The sequence below is a fragment of the Monopterus albus genome, unplaced genomic scaffold, assembly GCF_001952655.1.
Source record: "Monopterus albus unplaced genomic scaffold, M_albus_1.0 scaffold313.1, whole genome shotgun sequence".
In the NCBI taxonomy this organism is placed as follows: Eukaryota; Metazoa; Chordata; class Actinopteri; order Synbranchiformes; family Synbranchidae; genus Monopterus; species Monopterus albus.
Genome location: NW_018128193.1, coordinates 307,568 through 326,934, shown reverse-complemented (window position 1 = coordinate 326,934; position 19,367 = coordinate 307,568). Strand labels below are relative to the sequence as shown.

The following is a 19,367-nucleotide window of genomic DNA, read 5'->3' as shown; positions in this document are numbered from 1 at the left end:
TTATTTTTGAATTTCCAGTCCTTTCCTGGTGTCTACCAACTTAGTGTGTGTCTTTTTTTGTCTTATAAATTTTTACAACCTAGCAGACACATGGACATAAGCACACATACAGCATGGGCATACACACACAGTGGCATTTCCTTTCTTCATCATAACTTGGGTGGCATTTTCCACATTCATCCCCTTATTTCTATTTTGCCTGCATTTCCTGTTGTGCGTGTTTGAGTGTGGTAATAATGAAAGCAAGAGCAAAGTTGTAGAGGGGGAAAAGTTGAGAAATTAATATAATCTAGTAATTTACAGACTGATGAAAACAGAGGGAAAGAAACTGGTAAAGAAAGAGAAGAAACTGAAAGTTGTTAAGTGTTGTGTGTAGGTCACCAGTGTAGTCAGCATCATCACACGGAATGACATTTACCACCTTTCCCTAACGATGTATTCACTCATCACCGGGGTCAACCGCAGTCTGGAGATGTAGCAGTGTGATGTTGAAATTACCTATATGAGTTGAATATAGAGTGTCACAAAATGAATGTTTAAATGCGGTTCGCAAATGGACTTTGCCTCAGTTGTGCTTTACATAAGAGAACACATGCAGTATAATTAGAAATAGAGGCAGTTTGTTATGTTTATTTTCCTTTTTACTTTGCGTGAACAAACATATTTATTATCTGAGGAAAGCCAAGGGCTAGGTCTGTCTGATACATGAGACAGATACACTGGATTTTTTTTTGTTTTGTTTTCCCTGCCTTCTTGCTGGAATGACTGTCCAGACAAGCTGTGGGGATCCATTTGGTACATATATACAGCAGTTACACAGAGACTCACAAAACAGCTGTGACAGTGCTGACCTCTAAAAAATGCTCCATGTCATGGAGTGTGTTACATCCTCCCTTGATAAGATGAATCTTCAATCTGCAAAAGCAATGCATTAACCCAAAATGACGCTCAGTGTGTGGTACAGTGTGGTTGTGCATGAATCGCTGACTTTTTTCCTCCCTTCCTTATTTGAAGGTCACCAGGCCACTTGTTTTAATGAAGCATGCAAATAAATATGGACACAAACACACTCACACTCCAAATGACTGTTTAAATCAAGATCAATTCCTCAAACACAAGAGATATGCAAGCAATCAATTCTGATGCTCGTTATACTGTAATTAGACACACAAACCTATGTGCATTACACAAAGAGGAATATGCACATTGGCTGTCAGTCCGTGACAAATGTGCAACAGCAGGCTTTTAAGGCAATTTTATTTTAAAATAAATAAACTCCTCTATTGTTTGTTTACCATCACTTTTACTCTTTTTGTCCTTCTATCTCTCACTTAAACAAAAAACATTTATCAAGTGTAAATAATGAAGATAGCTCAGCAGGTTAAAAAAGGATAGTTACATGAATTTCTTTTCCTCCTTTCTTCTTCTTCTCTGCCTGCTCCTTTGTGCTTGTCAGTGTAATGGGGTGGTTTCATTATGTACATTTCTGATGTTTCCCCTTCCCTGAACAACATCTGACCACAAGTGCTGTGTGTTTCTTTGAACAGCTAAATTTTAGACTCAATTAGCACCTGCACACACAAGTGCCAACATATGTGCACACGCAGGCATACAAAAGCCAATTCAGTTGCACTCAGACTGTACACTGTCACAAATTAGACTGTGACCCCTGACTGATGACCCCTGCATGCACACTACCTGGGTGTTGAAGATAATTAGCTTGAAAGGACTTGTGTGAAAGGAATAATGAGGCTTTGATGAGTTCACTTGAAGAGATTCACTACACCACGACATCATCTGTTACCTCAGCATGACCCCTATACTTTGCTCTTATTTATTCCCTTACCCCTGTGGAAATCACCATTCCTGATTGGCTGACGTTTACTGTGCCAGAGTTAAAGGTAAAAAAGTGATTTTTCCATTTGTCAGAGAAACACTTACTTAGCTGCATATGGCTTTATTGAGAGGAAATGCTGTACTGTAGCTATTCAATAGCTCCTTCATTAAAAACAAACCCAAAACATCCTGGAAAATGTTGCAATGACTTTAATTCTACTGTATCAGTTTGTTCGTAAGCTGTGACTCAAAACCGTGTACAGTCAGTGGCAGTAGTGCAAACAATAACAGAAAGATTGTCATCACCATGTTAGCATCACCAAGGCGTTGGTGATGAGGTGTATGATATCATATGAGATGTATATATGATCGTAAAAAAACAGGTGTCATCAACAATGCGGATGACTTTGTGGGTGAGGCAGGTGTTAAAGATGTCCATAAGGGAAGGCAGAGGGGCACCAATGATCTTGCTGGCTGTTTTCACTATACGTTGCAGAGTCCTTCTGCAGGAGGCAGTACAGGCGTCGTACCACACAGTGATGCCACCAGTGATGACGCTCTCAATGGTGCCCCAGTAGAAGGAGCACATAATGGGGGGTGGCACTGGCTCTCCTCAGTTTGCGGAGGAAGTAGAGGCATTTTTGAGCTTTCGTACTTATGTACGCATGCGCCGGGCGGAGTGGCAAGAAGTTACAGCAGCTGTGTCCTCGTTGTGTTTTTTTCCGTGTTTTTATGAAGTTCTGTTCTTATGTGTCTGTTCTTATGGTGTTATGTTGGTTGTTCTCTATTGCTGCTGTAACAGAAATTTCCCCACTGTGGGATCAATAAAGTACCTACTCTACTTGGCCAGTGTTGTGGTGTTGTTAGTCCAGGAGAGGTCCTCAGAGATGTGCATCCCCAGGAACTTGGTACTGTTCACTCTCTCCATTACAGCACCGTTGATGGTCAGTGGTGGATGCTTTAGAGGTTTTCTCCTGAAGTCCACAATTAGTCTTTCCCACACTGAGGGAGAGGTTATTGTCCTTACACCACTGTACCAGTTGACACACCTCACTCCTGTTTTTGGCCTCATCATTGTTGGTAATTAGGACAACTACAGTCATGTCATCCGCAAACTTGACAGTGTGGTTGGAGCTGTAGGTTGGCACACAGTCGTGGGTCAGCAGTGTGAAGAGCAATGGGCTGAGCACACACCCCTGCGGAGCCCCTGTGCTCAGCATGATGGTCTTGGAGATGCTGCTGCTGACCCACACATTTTGTGGCCTCCCTGTTAGAAAGTTCAGCACCCAGTTGCAGAGAGAGGTTTTGACTCCCAAGTGTCTAAGTTTTTGTGTAAGCTGCTAGGGGATGATTGTGTTGAATGCTGAAGTCTAGGAACAGCATTCGCACATAAGAGTTCTTTGAATCTAGGTGGGTGATGGAGAACAGCATCTTCTGTGGACCTGTTTGACCTGTATGCAAACTGAAATGTGTTGTGAGAGGGAGGAAGGATGGACTTGATGTTTTGCATGACCAGCCACTTGAAGCACTTCATAATGATGAAAGTCAGTGCTACAGGTCGATAGCCTTTGTAACTGGTTGGGTGGGGCTTCTTTGGAATTGTAATTGTGGCGGCTTTGAAACACATGGGAACAATTGATTGGCTCAGAGAGATGTTAAAGATGTCCATGAGGACATCCTTGAGCTCCTTGGAACAGTCCTTTAAAACATGGCCAGGTATGTTATCCGGTCCAGCTGCCTTGCGTGGGTTAATCCTGGAGAGGATCTTCTTCACGGTGGCTACTGATAGACACACAGCCTGTTCGCCCGAGGGAGGGGTGGTCTTCTGTGCTGGTGTGTTGTTCTGTGTTTCAAAGCAGCCAAAAAAGCCACTGAGGCTATTCAGCAGAGAGATGTCACTATCACAGTTCCAAGGTGGGGGTTTATAGCCTGTGAGGGTTTGGATGCCCCGCCAGAGACTCTGTGCATCTCTAATGTTGCTGAAGTGTCCAGATATTTTCTTGCTGTACTGGCATTTTGCCTCCCTGATTCCACGGGACAGGTTGGCTCTTGCTGTTGCTAGGTCTGTGTTGTTGCTGGCCCTAAAGGCTGCATCCCGAGCCCTCAGGAGTCTGTGAACCTCACCTGTCATCCATGGCCCCTGGTTGGCACAAACAGTGATGTTATTGGCATAGGTGACATCATCAATGCACTTTGTGATGTAGGCTGTGATGGCCTCAGTGTATTCCTCTATGTCTATGTGATTGTTGTGAGTGGCTGCTTGTTTGAAAATGTCCCAGTCTGTAGTGTCAAAACAATCCTTCAGAGCATAAGAAGCCCCCACTGGCCACACAAGTACCTCCTTTGGTGTCGGTCTGATGGCTTTTACTCTGTGTCTGAATGCAGGTCTCAGCATGATGGTGATGTGATCAGAGAGACCCAAGTGGGGGAGGCTTTGTATGCTCCCTTGCATGCGTTGTACACACGGTCCAATGTGTTGTCTCCTCTAGTTGGAATGTCCACATGTTGGTGCAGATTGGGCAGTAAAACCTTTAAATCCGCATGATTGAGGTCCCCAGCTGTGATGAGGAATCCGTCTGGGTGCACTGTCTGTTGTTCACTGATGGCCTGGTAAAGTTCATTTAGTGCCTCACTAAACTATTACTGTTTATGAACAATAGCAGAGTCCCGACACCAAGCATCACTGATGTAAACACAAACTCCCCCTCCCCATGTTTTACCTCCTTCCACAAGAACTTGGTTGGCTTGGTAGCATATTAGCCCAGCTAGCTGGATGGCGGAGTCCGTGGTGTGTCCGGTGATGCAGGAATCTGGCGGAGAAGCCCCTAGCCTCAAAGTTCCTTTGTAAGTTCCTGGTCTTAATTGAAATGTTTTGACCTATATCCACAAGGCAGTGGTGACTGTATCTTGGGGGCACAACATAGACGAACTACGTGCACCGGAACATAAACACGAACACGCACTATAACACACATTTTTAGGCATACAACTCGGAGAGAGAGGGGCCACTGCATTCGTTCACGCTGCCAGTTCTTATTACATAATGACCCAATCCATGACTCAAAATCTATCTATGACAGTAAACATGTTAAAATAGCATAACATGTTGTTTTCATTTGAGTTGTTGAATGGGAGTTCCAGTTTTCAGTTAAAGCAGCTAAAGTGGTGTTGAAGTTTTAGAAGCCAAATGCAGCTAAAATCAGTAGAAGTGCCATCACTGAGAGCATTTGAAATTTTAAGTTCAGGTTTGAGCACTGGGACAACTAGTGTGTACTGCACATAAGCAGTGAAGTAGTTAAACTCTCAGTATGAACGAACAAAGCAGTTAGTGTCATTTGAGGTGCCACAGATAAAAAGCAGTTTTACTCAGTTGAGGTGTGAAAGATGAAATAAATGTAACTTTCATTTGAAGCATGAAAGATGAAAACTGCTGAAATAGAACATGGTAATAGAAACTGAAATTGAAACGCCAAAGATAGTTTAAGTGTACTGTAAGTAGTTGAAGTATCACTGGAAAGTGACATCAATCGAAATGTGAGTTTGAGTATTTGATAGTTGAATTGTCAGTTGATGAGTAGTGGCTCAAAGCTGATGAAATTTCTGTTGAGGTTGAATGGCATACACTAGTAGAACTAGAAGTGGCTTTCCTTTATGAATCCAGTATAATAATGTAATAATATATATTTCTACTGTTACAATATTAAAATAATAATAATAGTAATAGTGTTAAAATACACAAATGTGAGCATGCATTTACTCAGATTCAGAATTTTGTTTTTGATCCATCAGTCTTTGTGGACAGATAATATGATTCCAACTTGCTGATGCAAGAAATGAGATGCACTATCTACTCTGCAGGTGAGCTTGAGCAGATGATATGGTTTAGTATGATGATGTAATCCCTAGCTGTAACCACTGTCTTGTATTACCAGTAGTCTGCCGCTTATGGACATCCTATTCTTTGCCTTGAATAGGCAAGCGCTGCCAGTCGTATGCGACACATTCCTGAATTATTCCAGCTAAGAGTGAGGCACTGATACAAATTTACCCTGTTACAAATGTCTTTTTTAAATGACACAGAGGAAAATACACAGCATGCATCATTCATTTCTGTAATCTGTGAGCTTTCAGTATGTTTGTCGAATGATCCATAACTCATTAGCAAGCTTGGAATTAGGTTTTAGGTGAAGGGACATGAATGCAAAACTACATTGTGCATATATTTTGAATATGTTTTGCATGGATACATACACAGAGTCTGACTTAGTACAATGAGAATGATACTGATTATTTGGATGCTCTGGGGCATCGCTGCAACTGTTATATTCACCAGCAGCAGTGGAATTAATTAAATATAACTGTAGTCATTCTCCAAATTGCTGCTCGTGACCAGCGATTCAACATGAGGCTATATGGGCCTCACTGAGCTCATCAAATTTGTTCTCAAATCACTGTTTTTAGAATGTTTTGCTTTGTTGTTCTCCATCATCATCCTCTTCTCATGTCCTAGGAGAGCTGAGCAAGTTAGAGAAATGGAAAGGACAGAGGAACATCAGTAAACAAAAAGGTCAGGCACTGGGCTAGAAGGGAGGCAAAGATGGGTTTGAGTTGTACAAGTGAAAGGGTAAGGGTGAGCAAGTATGAGAGGAAGTTTGACTGAGAGAGAGTAAAAGAAGAAGAATCACCTAATCAAAGTCAAGGGATTTTTAGGAGTCGAGGGAAGTGAAAGTGAGAGTAATATAAATGCTGGGGAACATGATGAGCTGTCAGGTGAGCACTGGAGAGGGAGCTGGGCTCACTGTGTTTTTCCCTGACCACAGAGAATATGTGGATGTGAGTGCACCAATAAAGATACATGACCATGAAGCAAAACACAGTTGCTTCTACATACACATATTCATTTATAATAGCACGAGTGCGCTTACAGTACAGTACTTAACACAGATGTAACGATAAAGACATGGTTCACTTGTCATGAAATCCACTGAAGCAGAATTAAGGGATTTTTTCCCTTTTTTCCTGCTTCAGCCTTCATTTCCCTGATCCAGCTCAACTTTCCTCATCTCAAACTCATCCTTCCTTTCAAACAGCCTGTGCCCTTCTTTCTGTTTGACTCTTCTGTTCAGCTCAGGGGTGCTTCCTCTGATTTATGCATACAGTTCTGTGCCTCTGGAGTTCTTCAGGGACAAATTTGGGTTTTTTGTTTTTTAAAACTTAAAAATTGTGGTCTCACTTCCTTAAATTAGCCTAAAATGACTAAACTACAAAAATACTCACACTTTTGATCTTCAGGACAAATTTGTCCCCATTTAAACCCATTAAAAAAGGTTATTTTTGATGCTAAATATGTCCCATAATATCATAATTCATTTCGGTATTGTTTGCTCTCATTTTCAACTAGACACTTGCAGTTTTTATAGTTGACCAGCAGATGGTGACGCGAGACCCTGCTCAATTTCTGCAGCAAAATGCAGACAAAAACCACACTTTTCCACTGCTTTTTGTATTAGGTTGACTTGATAATAATGAATGAAAATGATAGTGTGTATCACTACTGATGATATATCAATGCATTTTTGTCTGTGTGTGTATGAACATACGTATGTTCGCACGTGCATGCACGTGCGCCTCCACAAGTACATGCATGCGCACGGCGCAAAAACAATTAAGTAGTTGTGTCTCGGTACAACTTCATAAGTGTTTTTCTTTAGAAGGCCACATTCTGTGTTTTATAATAATTCAAGATGAGAAACAAAACACCAAACATGGCCGACTCCTCTCAGCTCCACTTGGATCTGTTCACTCCATGCGTTGTGGGTGCATTCAACTTCATAAGTCTTTTGTCTTAGAAGGTCACATTCTATAAACGATGCAAGATGAGAAGCAAGAACCCAGACAAATTTGGATTCTTGTTTGAGTTGCGTGTGCAGGTACACTGCAGCCAAAGGTCTAAATATGAGCAGTAGTGCCGGAGTAGTCTGTGGGATTAGTAGCTGGAAAGATGGCAAAATGTCTCAGTGCAAGAGAAACTTTGGATGCAATCATGCAGAGTGAGAGCGAGTCGAGCCGACCTGGAAACGGCAGAAGTAACACAGGAGGAGCTTCTTCATTGAAGAAGTAGGAGGAAGGCTGGTGACACCCCACATCAAGCGCCGAGTGCACCGCCCCCGCTCAGCAGCCACTGCAAGTGTGGTGGCCAATCTGCAGGGTGCTGGTGCTGCTGCTGCAGGCCCTTCTCACAGCAAACCCAAGGGCAGAAAGCCATGTTTCTTTTGCAAGGACAAGAGAAAAGCAGGAAACATATGCTACAAATGTGTGTCTGCAGGCATGCCTTGAGCACAAATCATTTGATGTAAAGTCAGGATTGAGTCTAAAACCCATTAAGACAAAAGTTGCTTGTTATGTGTATGTCTACTCAAATATTTTGTTCATCCAGCTGATTATGTGGGGAAAGGATTAGGCAGGTCCTGATGTTAAAGCAGGCTGCATGAAAGCAACAGTGCACAACCTTGGTTTCATGCAAAAAAAAAAAAGTCTCAAAGCAGCATAATATGTACTATGCAATCAGTCTGAGCAGTGTGCAACAGCAGACACTGGACTACAGTACAGAAGCTTAAAGAATCCTCTTCCTGCTACCATTAGCAGTTTGTTGTAGGCCAATGCACCTATATATCCCTCTTGTAGTAGTGCTGGTCATATCAGAAATAATGAAATTCATGCAAATGCCTTCCAAAAAAGGTGGTGACATAATGGAGGTTGATTTTTAGCAGTGTAACTTCTGAGCCTACACTCATAACCACCATTGTAGTTCGTGTACATTCCCTCACTGGGCTACTGAGGCTTTATGGACATAGTTCCTGGGGACTATGCGAACCATTAACAGACAATATGAGCTGCTTGCTTATTTACCCATCCATCAGTTCCAGAGCACCAACTTTAATTTTGGAGTTGTGTTTCTGGCCACTAGCTCTGTTTTTGGTCTCTGACATCTACTGAGAGAATTATTTAGTTCTTTAGTTGCTAATTACTTTCTTCACTATAGCTAGTTGCAAATAACTATAGCTAGTTGGTGCTTAGGAGGCAGTGTATGGGGCATTTTTAGTTTAGTTTTTAGCTGAAAGCACCAGCCAGTCAAAAATGATGCTATGAGAGCGGTGAGTGTGAACCAAAGTAATAAAGTTTTGGGTTGGACAGCTAAACAATGAACTGACATCTATCGCCCTGAAATCTGTAGTTATGAAGTCCTTTGAAAGACTGGTGTTGGCCCACCTGAAGGACACTGTAGACCCCCTGCAGTTCGCCTACTGGGCAAACAGGTCAGTGGAGAATGCAGTCCTACAAGTTCCTGGGCACCACCATCTCCCAGGACCTGGACATCTAACATCAGGACCATCATCAAGAAGGCACAGCAGAGGATGTACTTCCTGCGCCAGCTCAAGAAGTTCGACCTGCCCCAGAAGTTGTTTATACAGTTCTAGAGAGGAATCGAGTCTGTTCTCTGCACCGCCATCACTGTCTGGTTTGTCTCAGCAACCAAACAGGACAAGTACAGACTTCAGAAGACAGTCAGGACTGCAGAAAAGGTCATTGGTGCAAGCCTGCCCTCCACTCCAATAATAATTAATATAAATATAAAATATTGTGTTGAAGTACAGTGAGGAACAGAAGTATTTGAACACCCTGCAATTTTGCAAGTTCTCTCACTTAGAAATCATGGAGGGGTCTGAAATTCACATTGTAGGTGCATTCCCACTCTGAGAGATTAGTAGCACCTGTCTGAGCTCTTTAAAGACACCTGTCCACCCCACAGTCAGTCAGACGCCAACTACTACCATGGGCAAGACCAAAGAGCTGTTAAAAGACACCAGAGACAAAATTGTGGACCTCCACAAGGCTGGAAAGGGCTACGGGGCAATTGCCAAGCAGCTTGGTGAAAATAGATCAACTGTTGGAGCAATTGTTAGAAAATGGAAGAGGCTAAAGACGACTGTCAGTCTCCCTCGGACTGGGGCGCCATGCAAGATCTCACCTCGTGGGGTATCACTGATGATAAGAAAGGTGAGGAATCAGTCCAGAACTACAAGGGAGGAGCTGGTCAATGACATGAAGAGAGCTGGGACCACAGTTTCAAAGGTCACTGTCGGTAGAACACTACGCCGTCATGGTTTCAAATCATGCATTGCACGGAAGGTTTCCCTGCTCAAGTCATCACATGTCCAGGCCCGTCTGAAGTTTGCCAAAGACCATTTGGATGATCCAGAGGAGGCATGGGAGAAAGTCATGTGGTCAGATGAGACCAAGGTAGAACTTTTTGGTCTAAACTTCACTCGTCGTGTTTGGAGGAAAAAGAAGGATGAGTTGCATCCCAAGAACACCATCCCTACTGTGAAGCATGGGGGTGGTAACATCATGCTTTGGGGGTGCTTTTCTGCGAAGGGGACAGGACGTCTGCACTGTATTAAGGAGAGGATGAATGGGGCCATTTATTGTGAGATTTTGAGCAACAACCTCCTTCCCTCAGAGCATTGAAGATGGGTCGTGGCTGGGTATTCCAACATGACAACAACCCGAAGCACACAGCCAGGATAACCAAGGAGTGGCCTTGAAAGAAGCATATCAAGGTTCTGGAGTGGCCTAGCCAGTCTCCAGACCTCAATCCAATAGAACATCTTTGGAGGGAGCTTAAACTCCGTGTTGTTCAGCAACAGCCCTGAAACCTGACAGATCTAGAGGAGATCTGTGTGGAGGAGTGTGTGCAAACCTGGTCAAGAACTACAGGAAACATTTGACCGCTGTAATTGCAACCAAAGTTTCTGTACCAAATATTAACACTGATTTTCTCAGTTGTTCAAATACTTATGTTCAGCAGTGCTAGACAAATAAATTCTTTAAAAATCATACAATGTGATTTCCTGAAATTTTTTTTAAATTCTGCCTCTCAGAGTGGGAATGCACCTACAATGTGAATTTCAGACCCCTCCATGATTTCTAAGTGGGAGAACTTGCAAAATTGCAGGGTGTTCAAATACTTCTGTTCCTCACTGTATATGTTTTGTTCATCAAAGTGTCAGTCGGTTGTCAAATACAGCTGACACTTCAGCTTTGTTCCAAAATGGCTTTGCTGCTGTCCACCAATGAATATTTAAACATATTTAAATTAGGTTCTCATTTCAGCTCTTGAACATTACAAGGAATTTGAGAAGTTGATGACATGAGTGATTAATGTGGGATAAATATACTGAGGTTGGCTCTGACTTGTCATTGACAAGTGGTCTTCAAACTGAGTAAATATTTGCCAAAGTAAAAGTCTGTTCCCTTTTAACATTAAAAGTGAAAGAATACATTTTGATCAAATGGACATATATATATAGTGTAAGGCAGTGGTATGTCTTCCATCCATCCATTATCTATACCGCTTATCCTGGAAAGGGGGGGGGGGGGACAGGTTGCCAGTCTATCACAAGGCTGACGTGTAGACAAACAACCACACACACTCACTCCTATGGGCAATTTAGAGTCACCAGTTAACCTAAGCTGCATGTCTTTGGACTATAGCAGGAAGCTGGAGTACCCAGAAAGAACCCATGCAGGCACAGGGAGAACATGCAAGGCATCGGGTCGGCCAGGACTCAAGCCTGGAACCTTCTTGTTGTAAGGTGACAGTGCTATTCACTGCTCACCATGCTTCCACTGGTGTGTATAATCTATAAAAGCTATGTTCCTATATATCAATTTAAGGCAGGGCTACTTTTGCTGTCTCTGTGATTTCTCATTGCTTCCTGGTTGTAGTGGTCAGGCCAAACCTGTACCTCTCCTGGTCTGGGATGAACTGGCCTTGCTCCTCAGCTCTATGGAGAATCCTTGGCACATGTCAGGCCCTATTGCAGTTTCTTGTTAGAGAGGGAGATGGAGAGGAAAATAAGCAGAGATGGAGACTATCAAATATTGAATGTATTTGCATAAATAGTCGCAGTTGTTTAAAACCCTGCATGACCCCACTTGCTTGCTTTGCACTATCCAGGCGCACATAGGTAGAAAAACAAAGAGAAGCTGAATGACGGAGAAAAGAGGTGATTAGACTCAAGAACATCTCCCGCAATGCGACATAGCCTAGGCCTCTCATTCAAGCCATCCCAAAGGCTATGCCACTACTTGTTCGCTTTGTAATTTTCACCAATTATTGCCCCATTAGTGAGCCCACTGTAGTACGGCAGTCAGAAGATAATGATCCTTCTCTGTTGAGTTGGTCATCAATAAAATAAGTTAGATAAAACACTTGAGGAGGCAAAGCAGTCACTTTTGTTGTACTCTCTATATCAGAGGAGGCACTGAATAAGTGTGGTCTTTACAAACAGAGGGGCAGCAGAGTGTAGTGCACAGTGTAAAAAGGAGAAAATAACTGCATTTCTCCTCTCCTACCTGGCTCCTCTTCAATCAGACCAAACTCTCAGTGAGGTGGCCCTCAGTGACCTGCAGTGATTCTGTGTAAGGAGGTAGCAGCAGGACTATACATGACTCTAAGCTGCTTAAGAGTCTAGAGTAAGCCTGAGCATGTGAAAAATGCATATATAGATAACTATAATCCCTTCAGGAAAATTGTGCTTTTACAGCAGCAACAACAAGAACAATGAAGTATGCCATTTACAAGCAATAAAGTATATAAAACAATAGAATGACAAAAGTTAAAATAAAAAAGAATGAAAGAAAACAAAACACCTGCAGTATTTACAGTGTACATTGGTGCAGACAGGTGGATGGATAATTTGGAGAAACTGTATATTAAGATGCATTTTCCTACTGCATAATATAATAATAATAACAAGGTTTAATCTTAACAACAATATAAATGTACCTGAACATATTGTATCTATGAGAGTAGTCAGAGGACCTGACACAGAGGAGAGTTATTGTACACTGTGATGGTAGTCGGCCGGACACACCTCCTGTGGCATGCTTTGTCTCTGGCTGAAAATGCTCTGCTGTTTGACCAGTAGGTCATGGAGGGGGCTGGGGGTGTTCAACAGTGTGTGCAGCATCCTCCTCTCCACACACCAACTTCAGAGGCTCCAGGAAAGCCTCCCACACCGGTCTTCCTGATCAGTTTGTTCAGTTTGTTGGTGTCACTGGCTCTGATGCTGCTGCCTCAGCAGATAGCCATGAAAACTACTGCACTGGCCAAAGCAGACTGGTAATTTGTTGTACATATTAAAGTAAAAAGTAGACTCTGCTCTGGTGTTTCCTGTAGAGAGACTCTCTTTTGCATGTCCAATGTGTTGTCAAAGTGCATTCCAAGGTTTCTGCAGCTCTGCACCACCTACAGCTCTTCTCTGAGAATGGAAATAGAACGAATGTGTGTGTAATGTTTGTATTTCACAAAGTGTCAATCAGGATATTTAGTATTTACTGTTAAGTGAGCCCTCTGCATTGTTAGAGCAGAGGATGGCTCCCACAGCTGTTACCAAAGAACAGTGCTCAAATAAAAAAAGACAACTGCTAAACTCACAGTAATATTAAGCATAAAAACAATATTTTTAGTCACATATGGGTACAAAATCTTGGTGACTTTTGAGAATACCTCATTCTTTTGGATTGTTCAGACGGGATTTTAGTCACATAACTATAAAGCTGTAAAGCTAAATTAAAGTGTTATAAGATATGAAATGTTATGAAAGTATGTTGAGCTGAATGTTTCACCAGGCAACTTCACACATAATCAGTAAACAATAAAAACATCAGTTGAAATCTGTTGAATAGAAGGAGACCTATAAGTAAAAGTGCAAAAGTATTATCATCAAAACTGCTTAAAGTACAAAAAGTAAAAGTATTCATTCTTGGACTGTAATTATTAATGTATGATTGGTTACACCACATTTAATGGAGCTAATATTAACTAATGTTATACTGTACAGTACAGTATACTAATGTTATACTGTATAATTTGAATGACTTTATACACTCTGGGTAGCTTGTGAATGTCCCGCGAGGGATCAATAAAGTCATGTAATTATACTGTTTTGTTTTATTCATCTTGTTCTGAAAAGCAACTACTAACCAAAGTTATCACATAAATGTGGTGAGTTAAAAGAATATTTGTCTCTAAAATGTAGTGAAGTTGAAGTCACAGAAAATAAAAAACCTCTAAATTGTACTTAAGTAAATGTACTTAGTTACTTTTCAATTCTGATAAAGACTAAACCATTTTTTTCTAGCATTGATTTTGGAGCAAGTGAATGAATTTGCCATGACTGTGTCGTGCAACGTTTTTTGTGAGAATGTTGGGCTGGGCTATTTGAGTGTTTTGGCAGTTGCTGGAAACTAGTCGGCAGATGAAGTCATGAGTAGGTGAGTTTTTCTGACATTGCACACTCCTAGCGACTGTCATCATTAATGAGCAGGCCATAGTGTGTGTACTGCATATCTGTGTACAACATAGCCTATGTGAACCATATATGTGCAAGAGAGCATGTCAGTGCCTTGTGTTTCCATGTGTATGAGAGAGCTAGCAGCTCTTATCAGTGTTCGGTGCTGAGGGCTTTGTCACAGCTGACCTATATAGAAGGCAGCTGGATCTGCAGCCTACAGGGACAGCAAAAGAGTTGTGTTCTAATTATCTGTGGAGCTAGCTAGCGACACATCACATACACACAGACAGAAAAACATACAAGTACTGTATACACACACTTTCCAGCAAATCAATGGGAGCTTGTGAGAGCATCTGCCATGCTCCGCTGGACAAAAGACAGTGGCATATCCTTTGTGTAAGATTGGCAAGAATAGAACACCTCATGTCACATAATGCATATTAAAAAATCGTATGATTATGGACTAAGTCTATGAGTGTGACTGCATATGACACAGCTCTACTGTATTTAGCAACATATAATTGCTAGGTGCTTTTTGCCTGGTTTGGTAGCATTTGCACAAATCAACTAACTTTTTTGCATTTTGAACTTTCCTGATGTTTTTCTTGTTTTTTTTGTCTCTTCTTTTCTGCAGACTGAATGGGAGTGAGTTATTAAGCCAGTCATTTCTACCTGAAGATATGGAGCACCATTTCTGGATGAGGCTGGAGTAAGTAAATAGTGTACATGTGCACACACATACAAGTAATACCTGCTGCTAATTGTCACTTGTACCCTCACATATAAATCCTATTTTTGTCTTGCACATCTTTAAAATCCATCCCCTAGAGGATTGCCTAAGAGTTCCCAGAGGGACCTTTCAAGGATTAACCTGTGTCAGTGAAGCTTCTCACTCTATTCTCTCTTCATGACTCCTAGTGTCTTATGTTTGACCTGATGTTTGAAGAAATATTTATGACGTTACTCCTCTGTAGATATGTTGATTTTGAAGCTACAGTCCACATTCACAGCATTATACAGGACAGGCTGAGTTGTACAGTCCCTACTGTGCATTGGCTGAGAATACAGCTTTTTCCGAGGTCACAGAATGCACCGATTGTTTTGTGGCCCTTAAATTGGGCATTAAATTGGCCTTAAATTGTGTAAAGTGCCTGATGGAAAGAATTAGATAGAAAAGAGGGAGAGAAAGATGTTAGATGAGTGCTGGCTGGCACAGTAGAAAAGTAAAAAATAACAGGCATATTCAACCAATTTTACTAGCCTGAGGTTGTACTGCTATTCTTGGCCTCAGTCCCCGCCTCTTCCTTTCTCCTCTATCTCCCCTCCCACCATTCTTCTGAGGTTTTTTGTTACCACTGTGACGTCAACACTTCAGCCCATCTGGTGTCTGGTAGCACACTTGATCTACCCACTCTCCTTCTCTATAATTGGCTAAAACCACTCAACTGTCTTCCATCCATCTACCTCCCATCCATCTGTCATTTTACTTATTTACTCTTCCTGTTCACCTCTTTATCCATCACCACCCCAGCTGACACTGTCATGCATCATTCTTTTTTGTGCAGAGTTGGATTTGAGCAATATGAGCTCCACTTAGTTATAGCTAGAGAGAGGGCCACTTAGACATTAAGTGTCCTATGTGTGCGTGTGTGTGTGTGTGTGTGTGTGTGTGGTGTGTATGTGTGTGCATTTTCTCTGCTGAAATGGTAGGACAGGATTAATTGTGATGATAATTGTATGATTATGGACTAAGTCTATGAGTGTGACTGCATATGACACAACTCTACTGTACTTAGCAACATGTAATTGCTGGGTGCTTTTTGCCAGGTTTGGTAGCATTTGCACAAATCAGCTCACGTAAGCTTTTTGCATTTTGAACTTTCCTGATGTTTTTCTTGTTTTTTTGTCTCTTCTTTTCTGGAGACTGAATGAGAGTGAGTTATTAAGCCAGTCATTTCTACCTGAGCAATGCTGTCACCTCACAGCAAGAATATTCCGGGTTCGAGCTCCAGCCAACCCAATGCCTTTCTGTTTGGAGTTTGCATGTTCTCCCCGTGCCTGCGTGGGTTCTTCCCGGGTACTCCAAAGACATGCAGCTTAGGTTGACTGGTGACTCTAAATTGCCCATAGGAGTGAGTGTAGTTGTCTGTCAGCCCTGTGATAAACTGGTGACCTGTCCAGGGTGTCCCCCGCCTCTCGCCCAGTGTCAGCTCCAACCCCTCACGACCATTGTTAGGATAAGCAGTGTAGATAATGGGTGGATGGATGCTGGTGAGAGAAGTGCCAAAGTGCAGGTGGTCAGGATGCTCTCAAGTGCCTCTGTAGAACACAGTGGCAATGGGTGGAAGGTGGCTTCTTTAGATGATGGACAGAGGAAAAAGAGATGAGTAATACTTGTCTAATTGTGTGGATGCAAAGCAGCCACACTATGTTATACTGTTCTTTATTGTGTGGATCCTGTGAAGCATCCACGCTATGTTATCCTGTTCTTTATTAATGTGGATGCGAAGCAACCACACTCTTGTTTTCCAAATCTTATTACAGTTTCTTTCGTACGTTTTTTGCCGCTCATCTCCTCACACATACTTTCAGCTAGACAACCCATTCTGGTATCAAACTGTTCAGCTTTTTAAGGACATTGTGGAGTGTACTAATCTTTTATATAACTTTAATACTTTTTCATAAATTCGGATTTTTTTCACAAAAATTTTACCATTGGAAATGAATGGGAAAAAGTTTGAACCTTAATATCTCCGGCATACTGTACCTTGGGCTAGAAACGCCATTTCAACTCTATTCAACTCGTGAGAAGTTCAGCTACCAATGACGCAACAATCATCTTGATATCTTTAACGCTTTTTTTTAATAATCGACATTTATATTTTGTCTATTTCTCCATAGGAATGAATGGGACAATGCAATCCCAGTGGCACACTCTGGGTCACGTGACTCCCTCTGGCTCTAGCTGGTCTGTCTGTTTTTCAACAATTTCTTGCCCGTTTTTCTGGTCTTATTCAGCCATCCTTATGCTTTATACACATATAATGGATGGAAATTGTAGAGAAAATTGCCACAATCTATCTATGCCATTGTTATTGTGATGGGATGAACAGTATTTGCGTAACATCGCAGATTCCAGAGGCAGTGCCGTCTCACTGCTCCATAGACGGCCATTCAACGGAAGGATTCAGAAAGTAAGTTGGAAGTAAAAGTTAGGGCATTTGTAAATTGCCACTGCTTCTTCATTTTCTGGAATATCTTGACAGAGGGAATCAGCATTTTTGTTGAATCCTCCTGCTGTTCACTGTGAAGAGATTGTTTCCATAGGACATAGTTTTTCTTCAGTTGTCAGTTGTTAACCAGGAGGTTTTTGACATTGCAGTGGGTGCGCCGACAGCAAACCGCTGTTCATTGAAGCAGTGGCTCACTTAGCCCATAGCATTATAATAGGCTGCTAACAGCTAGCGGTGACAACACGGCTGTTCTTTCAAATACAGAGAACTTGCTCTGCTAGACAGCAGCTTAATGCCTTTTTTCCCCAAACACGTTGGACTTTTCTAATCAAGCCTGACCAAAGAAGGATTATATTAAAACAGAACCGTGGCGAGGTAATCTTATATCGATGTATTTTGAACAAGGCAGTGGCTCACTTAGCAGCCTATTGCAATGCAACGGCTAGCACAGTAGACACTAAGCTCGTTATTAAAAGTAAAGCTCATGATAATTCATGTGAACTGTTTAGTTCAGGTTACACTGTGTTTATACTCAGGCAGGGGAGCACTGAATAATTTTTGAACGGTCTCAATCGCTTTTATAAGCAAGTCGCGGCTAATTTAGCTGTGTTAGCTTGCGCAGTACAGCACAAAGGTATTCGGTGGTGCTAACAGCTAGCTGAGTAGACACACTGCAATATGCTGCCAACTGCTAGTGCAGTACACGTAAAGCTCATAATTCATGTGTACTGTTTAGCTGAGGTTACACTGTGTTTATACTCAGGCTGTTAGATCTGCACGGACACAGAGGTGAGCGAGTCAAAAAAAAGGATGGACCCAGGTAGCTGACTTCGGTGCAAGTAGTGCTCAATTTATTTACAGTGATATTAACAAACAAGTGAATAACCAGGTAGGAGTGGGAGCGGGTGTCGAGCCGCAGAAGTGGAACAACAGTCAGTGGTGGAATGATGAGGGAAAGACCGGGCTGCGGACGCTGGGACTCACTCCTGGGCTGGTCGTGGTGGAAGGTTGCTGAGACAGAGTTTTGACAGGCAGTTAATAGGAGACTGTGCATCGACCTGCATGGTGGAGATGGTGCGGGGTTGAGGAGGTCCGTGGTCTGGAGAAGCGACAGAGGCGAGGAAGATGAGACACAGGGGCACAAGACTGGAACGGAGCTAGGGCAAAAAAAGAAGTGAGCACAAACGCTAACAATAACGAGAAACATACGGGCCTGTTGATACTAGAAAGAACTGGCAGCGGAGTGAATGGTGAGCAGGGAATAAATAGGGAGAAACTAATCAGGTGCAGCTGGTGGTGATCTGGGGATGTGAAGCAGGTGTGTCAGATAACGTAATCAGGGTAAGGGAGCAAAAACAGAGTGAGGGAAGTGAGAAAGGCAGGTGCAGCCGGGCAAACCTGACACAGGCAGGTGAACACTGAATAATTTTGAAACGCTGTGAATCACTTTTATAAGAGAATCGTGGCTCACTTAGCATGTCGAAGCCTTATACAGTATTAGGCTTCGGCATGCTAACAGCTAGCAGAGTTGACATGAAGTTTATTTAAAATAAAGCTCATAATTCATGTTAACTTTTTAGTTAAGGTAACATGGCGTTTGTACAGAGGCATGTAAATGCTGAATAATTTCTGAAAGTTTGATTAAGTTATTTATTGATATTAAATACATATGCTTGTGCTGTTGCAGAGTCTGCTAAGATGGCTGAGAAATGCAGACAGTGGGCAAAACACAGACATGATCCACAGCTGGAACCACTGCTGACACACATTTATAAATCCAAGCTTTACTGCTGTGTGTTATTTTTAATTTAAGATTACAACAGCAAAATACATACTGACTTTTTCAAATAGTATGAATGAATACAGATATTTGATGTCAAAACAAACCTTTGAGTACAAACCTGGACAAGCCTGGAATGACCAACAGCAACAGGAC

At 42.1% G+C, this 19,367-nt stretch overlaps 1 protein-coding gene across 4 annotated transcripts in view; it reads left to right on the top strand.

Annotated features, from left to right (window-relative positions):
- Nucleotides 1–19,367, top strand: part of dlgap3 (discs, large (Drosophila) homolog-associated protein 3) — a 156,886-nt gene that overhangs the window by 61,385 nt on the left and 76,134 nt on the right. For all 4 annotated transcript variants that reach the window (XM_020623869.1, XM_020623868.1, XM_020623871.1 and 1 more), the window contains exon 2: nucleotides 14,833–14,907. The gene's annotated coding sequence lies outside the window, so the exon portion shown is untranslated. The remainder of the gene's footprint in view (nucleotides 1–14,832; nucleotides 14,908–19,367) is intronic.